The following is a 12,619-nucleotide window of genomic DNA, read 5'->3' as shown; positions in this document are numbered from 1 at the left end:
CACTTGATGAAACAATACCCTTGACTCCTTGTCTTCCTTTGGTTCTCGCATGTGACAACCCTTGCTTTTGACAAACCATCCCTATAAATAGAGAATTAAGATCTTTTTTTGTTCATTCTCCATCATCCAATTTAGGGTTAGGATATATTACATAGGTTTCAATGAATCTATCCCTTATTCCATATAACTTCTAGAAACTTCTCCTTCAATCCTCTTTGAACTTGCCTAAAAAATGATTTACCATGAATTCTGCGCCACCAACTCATCAATCTTATCTTCCACCTGGTTCACACAATCCAAGAAAACAAACTTGTCAACTCAGATCCATTGAATTCAAAATCTTTCTAATAATGCAATCACTTGACATTAATTTGTTTATGATGCTCAACACATACTGCGTTGCTCAACATCCATTAAAAAATCACTCGACATGAACTAAAGTTTACTGGTGCTCGATATCAACCAAAATTTACTCGACATCCACTATTTCGCTCAACATACACTAAAATTAACATTTACTTAGCTTCAACTAATTTTCTACTTGGCTTGCACTAACTTTTCTCGACACCTACTATCCATTCAGTCAAGCTTGGTATACAAACTTTGTTTAGCTTATTCTTCTAAACTTTATTAGTGTAACTAGCCTTTGTAACTTGAAGTGGACTATTAATGCACTATGATATCACCATCTTAGCTGATTCTTGTACTCCCTTTTTATATCATAACTCAACCTTTCCTCTATGTGCTTTTTTTACATCTTTTTGATGAAATCCTCTACATCAATCAAACAAGTGATAGTACTTAACTCATATAAGCAATTGTCTTACTAGAAAAAAGTAGGTTTGACATCAGTGACAAAAAAATGATTGAAACATATTTATCATACTTGTATCAATCTATTTTCAACAATCTCCCTCTTTGACATTGATGGCAAACCAAACTGATCAACTAAATAGTCTAGGTTAAAATAGTAAGACCAACAAAATACCAAAAAGAAAATAATTCCTTGTACTGAAATCTCTCCCTCTATCAACAACTTTCATCTTCTAAATAGGTTACAAAAATCTATTCTGTTTCATCTTCATCCTTATGACTCCCTTTGAATTACTTCTTAAATCTCCTTTCTACAATAGCTCCCTCATACTAGGTAGATGTTATCAATAGATATACTTTCTTTCCCAACATTCAATAATAGTTGTTTCTATGTGTTTAGATTCTCCCTCTTTGTTTCCTATATTATATATCTCATTCTTAGTTGTATATCTCCCTCTTTCTATAATATCTCCCTTTAGGATCAATTTTAACTCTTTTATTTCTCCCTCTTTGACAAAAATGCCAAAGACTTGTCATCTTAATATGTAGATATGAACTTCTTTAGTTTCTCATGTGTCACCTTGCTTGTGACTGATTTGAAGTTTTAGATCTTTGATTACTTTAGGAAACTCCTAAAGTAAGATCCATGGCATCAATTGGTAACATATGGCTATCAACTTGTTTGATGCAAGGCACTCCTTTTGTTACTTAGATAGCCTTTGATAGGGGTATCACCCCTAGTTTACCTCTTAGATACTCATGAGCATCTTTAGGTAATGCTTTTGTAAAGATATCAACAATTTTCTCTTTTGTGTTAACATATTCCATCTTCACTTCTTTATCTTGAACTAATTCTCTCAAGTAATGATACTTGATTGCAATGTACTTAGTCTTTGTGTGTATCACAAGATTCTTTGATATATTTATAGCACTTGTATTATTACAATAAAGTGTCACTGGTTTAGTGATCTATTCCTTCATACCTTTGAGTAGCTATTTGATCCATACAATGTCTGTACAATTTACAATAGCAGAAACATATTCAACTTTAGTAGTAGATTATGAAGTGTAGTTTTGTTTCTTGCTAGTTCATGTAACCAGCCTCTTGCCTAAGAAAATTCTCCTCCACTAGTGCTCTTTCTATCATCAATATTTCCAGACCAATCAACATCAATATAGGCTCTTAATTCAAAATTTTCACTTTTCTTTTAGTATAGACCATATTCTTCTATTCCTTTTAGATATCTCATTATTCTCTTTATAGCCATCAAATGATTCTCCCTGGGATTAGCAGAGAATCTTGCAACTATCCCTATAAATAAAGCAATATCATGTCTGCTATGTGTATATGAGCAATGTTAGTATGCTAATAGAAACCAAATTTAAATAAAGCTTCTACAAACTAAACAAAATTCATAAACTTCAAGATAGACTAAGATGAGCTCTCAATTGAAAATATGAGCCATTAATGGGCTCTCTCAATGAGAAGCTCTCTTGTTGAGTGGCTTTATCTAAATGGATAGGATGTATGCTCAATATGCTTCCAAAGGCTTCAATGGATGATTGTGGATTTTTGGTGTGGATAGATGGCTTTAGTATGGATTTGGCTCTCAAAATAGCATTATAACTTTACTTCATGGATTGTGTTATTTTGCAAAGGGGAAGGATCCAATTTATAGGTGAGAGGCTTGAGGGATTGAGGGCTAAGATGCAAGGATGAGAAAAAGCTCATGGAGGGCTTAGATTGCATGAGAGGAAGCACATGGATTGTGCTTCCTTATAGCCAATCAAGGAGTGACACATGTCACATGGTGAGAGGATGGAGGAAAGGGGAAGGATGAGTCAACAAAGGAGGCTCAAGGGAAAAAATCTTCATAAAGACCCTCATAATGGCTTGTAAGAGCAATAAAAGGGCTTGGAAGAGTCATTTATGGCCTAGTGGGCTTCATAAAGTTTTATGGTTGAGATATTTTGAGGGTGATGAGAGCAATTTCAATTTGGACTTGATTAGGAAGGTTTTAAGCTTGCTTAGGCTTGTGCAAATGATTAGAGGATGGATTAGGATGGTTTAGGATTAGCTTAGGGATAGGCAAGTGGATGGCACTTAATGAGGGTGGGTGAAGGAGGAGATATTTGTTAACTTTGGCTTGGGTTAGTAAGTTTTAACCCATGTTTAGGGAATGTGACAAGGTTAGGAGGGGATTAGGATTAGGTTTAAAGACATCTTCTAGAAGAGTCTAGACTTTGGATGAGGATAAAGACTTTCTAGAATAGTCTAGAATTTCCTAGGATGAGGATGAAGACTTTCTAGAAGAGTCTAGAACTTCTTAGGATGAGGATAAATTAGATTTTTAGGAAATAAATAAAGTTTTATTTATTTCAAGGGTTTGGGTTAAGGAGATATTTATTAAAACTTTTTTAATAAACATGAGGATTAATATTTAATCTTAATTAAATATTTTGAGTTGGGATTAAGGGTAGGAAATGATGGGATTAGCCTTTAATCAAAATTAAAGAAGGATTAGAAGATTTTGGAAGAGGTTAGTGGTCTTAAGGAAATTGGCCAAGTTTTGGGCAAAAAATAATTTTTTTATTTATTTTGGGTTTTTTGGTCAATTTATTAATTAAATAATTAATAAATAAGGAAATAATGTTTAAATAAGATTTAAACATTTTTGGGAGGGATTCCTTAATTAAATATTTTTAATTAAGATAAAGGAATTTAATGGCATAAAAATAAATAAATAAATTAAATAAATAATTAATTAATAAATGATGATGTCATCAGGACTTATTTAGAAAATAAAAATACTTTATTTTCTAAAGGTTTTTAGGTGTCTACATTTTTCCCCTCTTTGATGTGATGCCACAAGTGGCATGGCATCAAAGATAAGAAAATAAGATGCCCAAGGCTAGAGCAGAAGAGGAGAGAATGAACTATGAGATGCCCCCTCAAGAAGGCAGCGGGGAGAGAAAGCGAGGCTCGATGACTTCTTGAAAAGTACAAGAATATCGGATGAGCAAGGAAACTCAGATAGGCAAAGAGAAGGGGCTGAATTAGCTCAAATTCTCACTACGAGAGGATGATAAAGGGAAATCAGGGGCACAAGAGGAAACAAGCTTAAGACCTTAGGGATTGCAGAGGATGAAGGAGCAGAGCGCTATAAAAGGAATCCAGGATGGGGAGATGGATGAGGGGATTAAAAAAGCTGATGCAACTTGATTTTAAAGAGTCAGATTGGTGGAAGATGGGTTTTGGAGATCCCTAGGACTAGGATTGTGGATCTCGAAAGATGAGGCTTGGTGGATTGATTTGGATTGGTGGATCCCTAAGACTAGGATTGTGGATCCCTAAAGCTAAAGGTGAGGAGTGATTCAAACAGATACTGATGCATAAGCTGGGGTAGGAGAGACGGATGCTAGATATGGATGGGGGATAATGGAGATGAAGGAAAACCATTGAAGCTTTTTGAGTGGGGGGGGATACTTCAAAGAGAAGTACCACCATGTAGTTGAGCACTAGATTTGCTATAGGACTGTTGGTTAATTGCCAAGGTTACCAAGAACATCAAGGCCTTTTCACCAACTGTCCAAAGGACTGACAAACTGACTCAAAACAAATACGCAAGGATTGCCCTAGTATCACACATGAATCCCAGAGAAAGCAGTGTGGAAACGACACTGGGTAACCCACAAGCAAAAGACATGATCAAGACCTTATGCTCTGATTGCCCCATTCACAGTATACCATGATATGGAAGATCGTGGCAACCTTGAGGAGGGAACAAGGAGATTGCTTGGAAAAGATATTTCAAGACTCAATAGGGAAGAGTCCAAATCAAAAGAAAGCGAAAATCCAAAAGAGAACCGTTTGCCAATGAGATGGGTAGGACGAGGTACTAACGGACCAAGATTAGACATGAGGAAAGCTATATCCTACAAGGACCTATTGGAGAGCACCTAAGCTGGTGGATTTGGATGAGTGATGCGTCTGGCAAGATGAACTAAGAAAGATAACACTTTGGTGATAGGAAATCTAGCTAAAGGATGCATTGGAATAGCTAACCAAGATGTGCGATGGGTGCAAGATGCTGATCAAGGACAAATTGACATGAACGTTGGATAGATGCAATGGTACTAAGCTAAAGAGGATGTACAAGCTGACAGACCAAGATATTTACAAGTGAGCTAAATAAGATATGGTACAAGCTAATGGACCAAGATAGTTACAAGCAGGCAAAAGCTCAGGATGATAGGATAGCGGGATGGTTAATTGTTGTGCAAGATGCGAAAACTAAGGGTGGGGTGATAGCGAAAGATATGGATTTGGCAGGATGCATCCAATGATGATGAGAGATTTTGTGACCAAGGATAGCTAGAGGAGCAGGATGAGATGGCTGGATAGGATGGTAGATAGCTAGGATTATGATGGATATAAAGAGATGACATTCGGTTTGCATGAGGATAGCCTAGAGCTAGATACCAATGACAAGGGAGGATGGACAAGACAAGATCTCCAAAGAATATAGTGCCCCTAATTAGAAGATAACATGCGGAAGGAGATCTTATGATGGATGTGATAGGATTGAAGCTAGGATGGAAAAAGCTAAAGGGGCTAGGGAGATGGATGATAGCTGAGATGATTGGCTGAAGCTGCATAAGATTAGTGGATGGTGTGAGATGGAAGCTGGAGGATGGAGGATAGGTGGATAGATTGGAAGATGGAGTTGGATGTCAAGAGATGACCAGAAGCATGAGGGTGATAGGCTAAGCTGGGGATGGCGAGATTACGCATGACGCTTGTTTGCCAAGTTTTCATCATGGTACTTGTCCAAGGCGCTTGAATTGCCAAGTTTTCACCAGTGGATGCTTTATTTTTCTTTTCTTTTTTGACTTTTTGACTTTGGACTTAGCTGGAATGATTTTGGCTTTCTTCAGCTATTTTGGCTATTTTGGGATTTTTCACTGGCTGTTGGAATGTTCAATTTTGTTTCTAGCTGTTGGTACACCGGATGTGTGATTTATGCAATAGATCGGATTAGATGGGATTGATGGTAGGAGATGGAGGGATGAAAATGCTGGAAAGGAGCATGAGATGGGGATGCTTGCAAGAGCAACATTGGCACATGTTGGAATGGGTGTGAAAAGAGCATATGGGGGATAGATGGTAGATGCGGGCGTGATGGAGGATTTGTGGAAGTGTGCTTGGGGATATAGGCACCCAAGATGGAGTTAGGAGATGGGGGACATGAGTCAGTAGATGGGGGATTAGCAATGGTGGATGCCATTATGCATTGGGTTTCAACTTTTTTCTTGGGGATCCACATGGTTTTGGACTTTCTTTTCATAGGCTTTTGCATTGTTTTGGATTCTTTGATTGGATTTTTCCTTTTTGGAGTATGTCTTTTAGAATAGACATATGATTGCCTAGGATGTGGATTTTTAGCTTTATGCATTTTGAAGTTGGCATTCACATTTCTGTGGTAAGCTTTGGGAAGATGGTTAGGAGAAGCTTTGTGAGATGGAGAGGATATGAAAGAGCATGTAGGGGGATGATGATGGATGATGTGCCCTGATATGTGCCTTTGTTTATCTTGCATAGAAATGGATGGAATAGGATTTTTATGATGGCTGATAGGAGGATGGAGGATGGTAGATTTTGGGACATAGGGACCCAAAATGGATTTAGTGGATGAAGGGGGGATATGGTAGGTTGTTTTGGGTTGCAAAGATGGTGGAGGGGGGATGACATAAGATTTCTTGAAGGAGTGATGGGAGGCTGGCATGGTGGGCTTGGAGATAGGCTTGGTTTGGGGGTGTGGTGTACCAACACCTTTAGATGGTGAGCCTTTGGATACATATCCAAGACCATGAAATCCTAGATTTTTTTGTGCAATAATAGGCTCTCTGATTCCTTGCTCTTGTGGTCCTAAACCTTGACCTTGATAATGCCATCGATTGAGCATTTGAACAAGCTGAGGAAACTTTTTGCTTGCAGAAAATGGTAGAAGTGATTTATTAGGTGTATTGCAATGGGGAGATACTATTCTTAATTCTTCTGCTAAGAAAGGGACACCATGGATGAATGTAAGTGAACCAAGAGGGTAGATTATAGATGGTGGAATAGCTTGGATAGGTGGTAAGATGGAAGCATGGAGCGGGGGAGATGGGAGGATAAGATCTTGATGTAGCTGGTGGGATGACAAGATATCTTGTAGTTGAGGAGATATGGCTCGAGGTTTTGGAGATGGAGGAGATGGTGACTGCACTATGGATGGAAGACATGGTACGATGATATCTTCATTTATGCTTTGGGGGATGTCAACATGCTTTTGGGCAGGATCTTGATAGGATTGGTTTGCAGTGGATGGTGTGATAGGAGGTGAAGGGATGGATTCTTCAAAGGCAGTGGATGGATAGATGGGAGATTTAGTAGTGGAGATGGGTGAGTAGAAGATGGATGCATAAGGGTCATTACGAGAGATTTTGGGAAATGCTTGGAGGTGATGTGGATAGGATTTGGAGGGATTTGACAGGTGGTGGGATTTTGATGCTTGCAGGAAGTGGAAGGATTTTAAGCAATTTGATGGATGGTATGGGGACGATAGCTATGGGAGATGGAGGTGATATTAGAGATGGGGAAGCTTCATCACTGACTACTTCACATGGTTGGATTAGATGACATGGCTTATCGACTGTTGGAGGCAAATTTTCTTGTATTTCCTCTAGGAGATTCCTTGGAGACTCATGTGTCGAAGGTGGAGGTGGATTGACAGGAATAGCTAGTGTGATGGGGGTGGAAGATTGGAAGCTTGGTTGATGGGGTGATGGAGGGGAAGCTGGAATATCAGATGGCATGACTAGATAGTTTGGAATAGCTCTTGGATTTTGGGGGATGCTTAGGGGAATGTTTCTAAGGCTTTCAATATACCCGTCATAGTCAACAAGATTTTCATCATCATTGGAATAGGAGGTGGTGGGAGCAAGGACAATGCGACCAAACACATCATGATAGGATTGGTACTTCATGCTTTGATGATGAGTTTGATGGGGATGGGGTCTTGCGTATGGATGAACACGAAAGCTCATGGTTGGATTTGGGTTAAGCACAGATTTTGGATTGGCTGATGAAAGATTTCCTAAGGAGAGTCAAAGTTGCATGACAGACCTAAGGAGGATTGGCTGGAGATTTTTGGCTTTCTTGTGGATGGAAGACTTCAAGGGCATGCTGTCAAAAAGTGAGAGTTTTTCTTTCCTATGCGCTGGATTGGTGGATATTGTGTCAACCTAAGAATAGACTAATGATCCTATGGGCATGACACGAGATTGATCACTTGTGGATCCCAACCTTTAGCTCAAGGTGATGAGGGATAACATGTGACAAAGCTAGATTACCCTAGACAAAGCTCTGTCAAAAGGATAACTTGTGGATCACCACCTCTCTAGTTTTTCTTCTTTGGGCATTTAGCAACAATAAGACCAACTTCATTGCATTTAAAACAAATGATAGGTAATTTACCTTTAAACTTTCCTTTACCTCTATGAAATCTCCTTGCTAGTAGTGCTTCAAGTTGTTCTACTTCTTCCTCATCTGTGTCACTACCACTGGACACATACTTTGTCTTTTTCTTTTTCTACTTATTCTCATCAGGCTCCTTCAATGACAACTTAACTTTGAAAGAAGATTCAATGTTTTTAGGTTTTTAATTGTTAGAGTTAGATAGCTCAAAAGTAGCAAGTCTACCTACCAAACCTTCAAGAGATAGAGTATTCTTTGGTATACATCTTAGTTCTTGCATCATAGAAACTCTAATATCATATATAGGCAGTAGTGTTCTTAAAATTTTTCTTAGTATAGTATCATCATCTATTGTACCATTAGCTCCTCTTATTTCATTAACAACATCTTTTATCCTTGCACATTATTGAGAAATATTTTCACCTTCTTGCATTATCATACCATCAAACTTACCTCTGAGAATTTCAACTTTGACTCTTAGAATATTCTTGTCTTCTCCATAGATGGTGGTTAAAGAATCTCACATTTTCTTTGCACTATCCAAACCTTTGATATCATCAATTTCAACATAGCTTAGGGTAGAGGCAATCTCCAACATTACCTAGTTGTGTTCTTTCTTCGTTTTCATATCCTCGACAATTAAGGCTCTAGTAGGATCAACATGCTTAGTAGTAATGGTAGATTGTGCATGACCTCCAAGTCCTTCAAGGTGTAGCTTCATCAAACTTTTCCATGTAGGGAAGTTATCTTTATTCAACTTGGGTACATCTCTTTTTGACATCTTTATCTTTGTGCTTCTAGTACCTTCAAACTAGTCCTTTAAAGAAGATAACTCTGATACCAATTGTTAGAATTCTTTAGAATAACTTGGGGTGCGGGGGATGAATTATTTATCCAAGGTCTAGATGTATAACTAAATAATTTTACAACTTAGTGAACCCATAAAATATTTATCATAATGCATGCATCCATAAGATTTATATAATCACCTAAAAACTTGTAGGTTACTATCAAATCAATTTGTAGAAATGTAAAGATGAACCATAACAGATTCAACAACACCTTTGACACAATGATTTATGTGAAACCCAATTTGGGAAAACCACCAGTAACATGCTAATCTTTTTCACTCTTCTAAAGTGATGCCCTATGAAAGGCCAACCCTATTAAAGGTTACAATACACACTATTAAATATGACCCTATTAAGGATTTCAATCACCCTGTTAGGAGTGAGCCTTGTTAGAGGATTTTAGACCATTCACTTAGAATGTCACCCGGTTAAAGGAATTACAAATGACTATTAGGTCAACCTTAATCCAAAGGATTTACCCTAAACTAATACAATTATTAGAGGTTAATAGTAAGGCTTTGATCTAATAACAAATTACAATTCCATTTTTAGATTACAAATCTCTATTTGACTCCTCCATTCTACTTTTCTTTCACACATTGCAACTCTAATAGCTTGTTCACCCTTCAAGCATTCATATCCTTAAACCTTCTTGCTTAACATACCAATGTAGATTCTTCACATAGGTCACTTGATGAAGCAATGCCCTTGACTCCTTGTCTTCCTTAGGTTCTCGCACATGAAAACCCTTGCTTCTGACCAACCATCCCTATAAATAAAGAATTAAGATTTTTTTTCTGTTCATTCTCCATCATCTAATATTTTTGGGTTAGGAAAAATTAGGTAGGATTCAATGAATCGACCCCTTATTCCATATCATTTCTAGAAACTTCTCCTTCAATACTCTTTGAATTAACCTCAAAAATAGTTTACCATGAATTATGTGCCACCAACTCATCAATTTTATCTTCCAATTGGCTCACACAATCCAAGAAAACAAACTTGTTAGCTCAGATACATCGAATTCATGATCTTTCTAATAATACAACCACTCAACATTAATTTTTTTTTGATGCTCATCACATACTACATTGCTTGACATCCACCAAAAAATCACTCGGTATGAACTAAATTTTACTGGTGGTCAATATCAACCAAACTTTACTCAACATCCACTATTTTGCTCAAAATACACTAAAATGAACTTTTACTCAGCTCCCATTGATTTTTTGCTCAGCTTGCACTAACTTTTCTCAACATCTACTATCCATTTGGTCAAGCTTGGTAGAAAAACTTTGTTTAACTTGTTCTTTTGAACTTGGTTAGTATAATTAGCCTTTGTAACCTTAAGTGGATTATCAATGCACTATGATATCACTGTCTTAGCTAATTCTTGTACTCCTTTTTTATATCATAACTCAACCTTTCCTCTAGGTGCTGTCGTTACATATTTTTGATCAAATCCTCTACATCAATCAAACAAGTGATAGTAATTAATTCATATAAGTAGTTGTCTTATCAACAAAAAGCAGGTTTGACATCAGTAACAAAACAATGATTGAAACATATTTATCATACTTGTATCAATCTGTTTTCAACACAAATTACTACCAGGAACACACTTTAGTTCTTGTATGGTAGAGACTCTAATAGCATAGATAGGTAGTAGTGTTCTTAGTACTTTTTTGATTACAGTATCATCTTCAATAATACCATTATCTCCTCTAATAACATTCACATCTTTGATTCTTGGGCAATATTGGACAATGGGCTCACCTTCTTGCATTCTCATGTCATTGAACTTTCCCCTTAGATTTCATCTTTGGCTCTTAAAACATTATTCTCTCCTCCATAGATCATCTCAATAGCATCCCACATATTCTTTACAATATCACATCCTTTGATGTTATCAAACTCTGAGTAACTTAGGGAAGAGGCAATCTCTAACATAGCCTGATTATGTAATCTCTAACATAGCCTGATTATGTTCTTTCTTCTTTTCTAGATCTCAGTAGTTAGGGCTCCAAAAGGATTAACATGCTCAGTAGTGATGGTAGATTGTGCATAGTCTCCAAGACCTCTTAGATGTAGCTTCATCCAACTTTTCCATGCAGGAAAGTTTTCTTGGTCTAGTTTGGGCATCTTCTTTCTATACATCTTGATCTTTAGTGTTTAGTACCTTCAAACTATTTCCCCTCAAACATCAATTCCCTAATACCAAAATTTGGAATTCTTTAGAATAACTGAGGGGGAGGGGGGGGGGGGGGAATGAATCAATTATCCAAAGTCTAGATGTACAAATAAAATTTTTTAGTGCTTACTGAGATCCATATCTATAAAACCATAACATGCATGCATCCATTAGATAATACAATAACTTAGAAGGTTACTTTCCTAGGTCAAAATAAATTTGCAAAGATGTAAATATGAAATACCATAAGTACATTCAAACAATTTGACACAAGGATTTTATGTGGAAACCTAATTTGAGAAAAAGCACTAGTAAAATGCTACCCAATTTCACTTTTATGAAGTGATGCCCTATGAAAGACTAACCTTGTTAAAGGTTACAATGCACATTGTTAAATGTGACATGGATAAAGAATTTTAATCACCTTGTTAGGAGTGGGCCTTGTTAGAGGACTTTAGAACATTCTATTAGAATGTCACCAAGTTAAAGGATTTACAAATGAATTTTAGGTCAGCCGGATTTTATCCACACTGGTACAATTATTAGAAAGAAACAATAGGACTTATTTTGCTAAAAAATTACAACTCACTTGCAAACTATAGATCTCTAGTTCAATCCTCCATTCTACTTGGCATTCTTACTCTTTAGATTTGATAGCTTGTTCACCCTTCAAGAATTCATCCCCTCAAGCCTTCTTTCTTTGTATTCCAACTATAATATCTTCTATTTGGCCATTGGATGAAGCAACACCCTAGACTCCTTGTCTTTCTTAGGTTCTCACACACATGACAACCTTTTCTTCTAGCCAACTATCTCTATAAATAGAGAATTTAGATCTTTTGACGCTTAACCACAATCATTCATTTTAGGGTTGGGTAGGATTCAATGAATCTACCAACTTTTCCATTTGAGTTCCTCTAGAAACTTCCTCTATAATCTTCCTTAAATTTTCCTCAAAATGGTTTACCTTGAATTTTGCACCACCAACTCATCATACTTAACTTCCACACACTTTACATAATTCAAGAAATCAAATTAGTCAGCTTAGATTCATCAAATCTTTAACTTAACACTATTTTTTGTCACTTGACATCTGTATTGTTCTATCACTCGGCCAACACTAGTTCACTCAAAAAATACTGAAGTTTACTGATGTTCGACACCAACTAAACTTTACTTGGAATATACTAACTTTCACTTAGATTCCACTTTCTTTATTGCTCAACACTTATTGATTTTCACTTG

This window comes from Cupressus sempervirens, chromosome 11, assembly GCF_028749045.1.
Source record: "Cupressus sempervirens isolate cs-2001-9-10 chromosome 11, ASM2874904v1, whole genome shotgun sequence".
Taxonomy (NCBI): Eukaryota; Viridiplantae; Streptophyta; class Pinopsida; order Cupressales; family Cupressaceae; genus Cupressus; species Cupressus sempervirens.
This window is presented reverse-complemented; position numbering follows the sequence as displayed.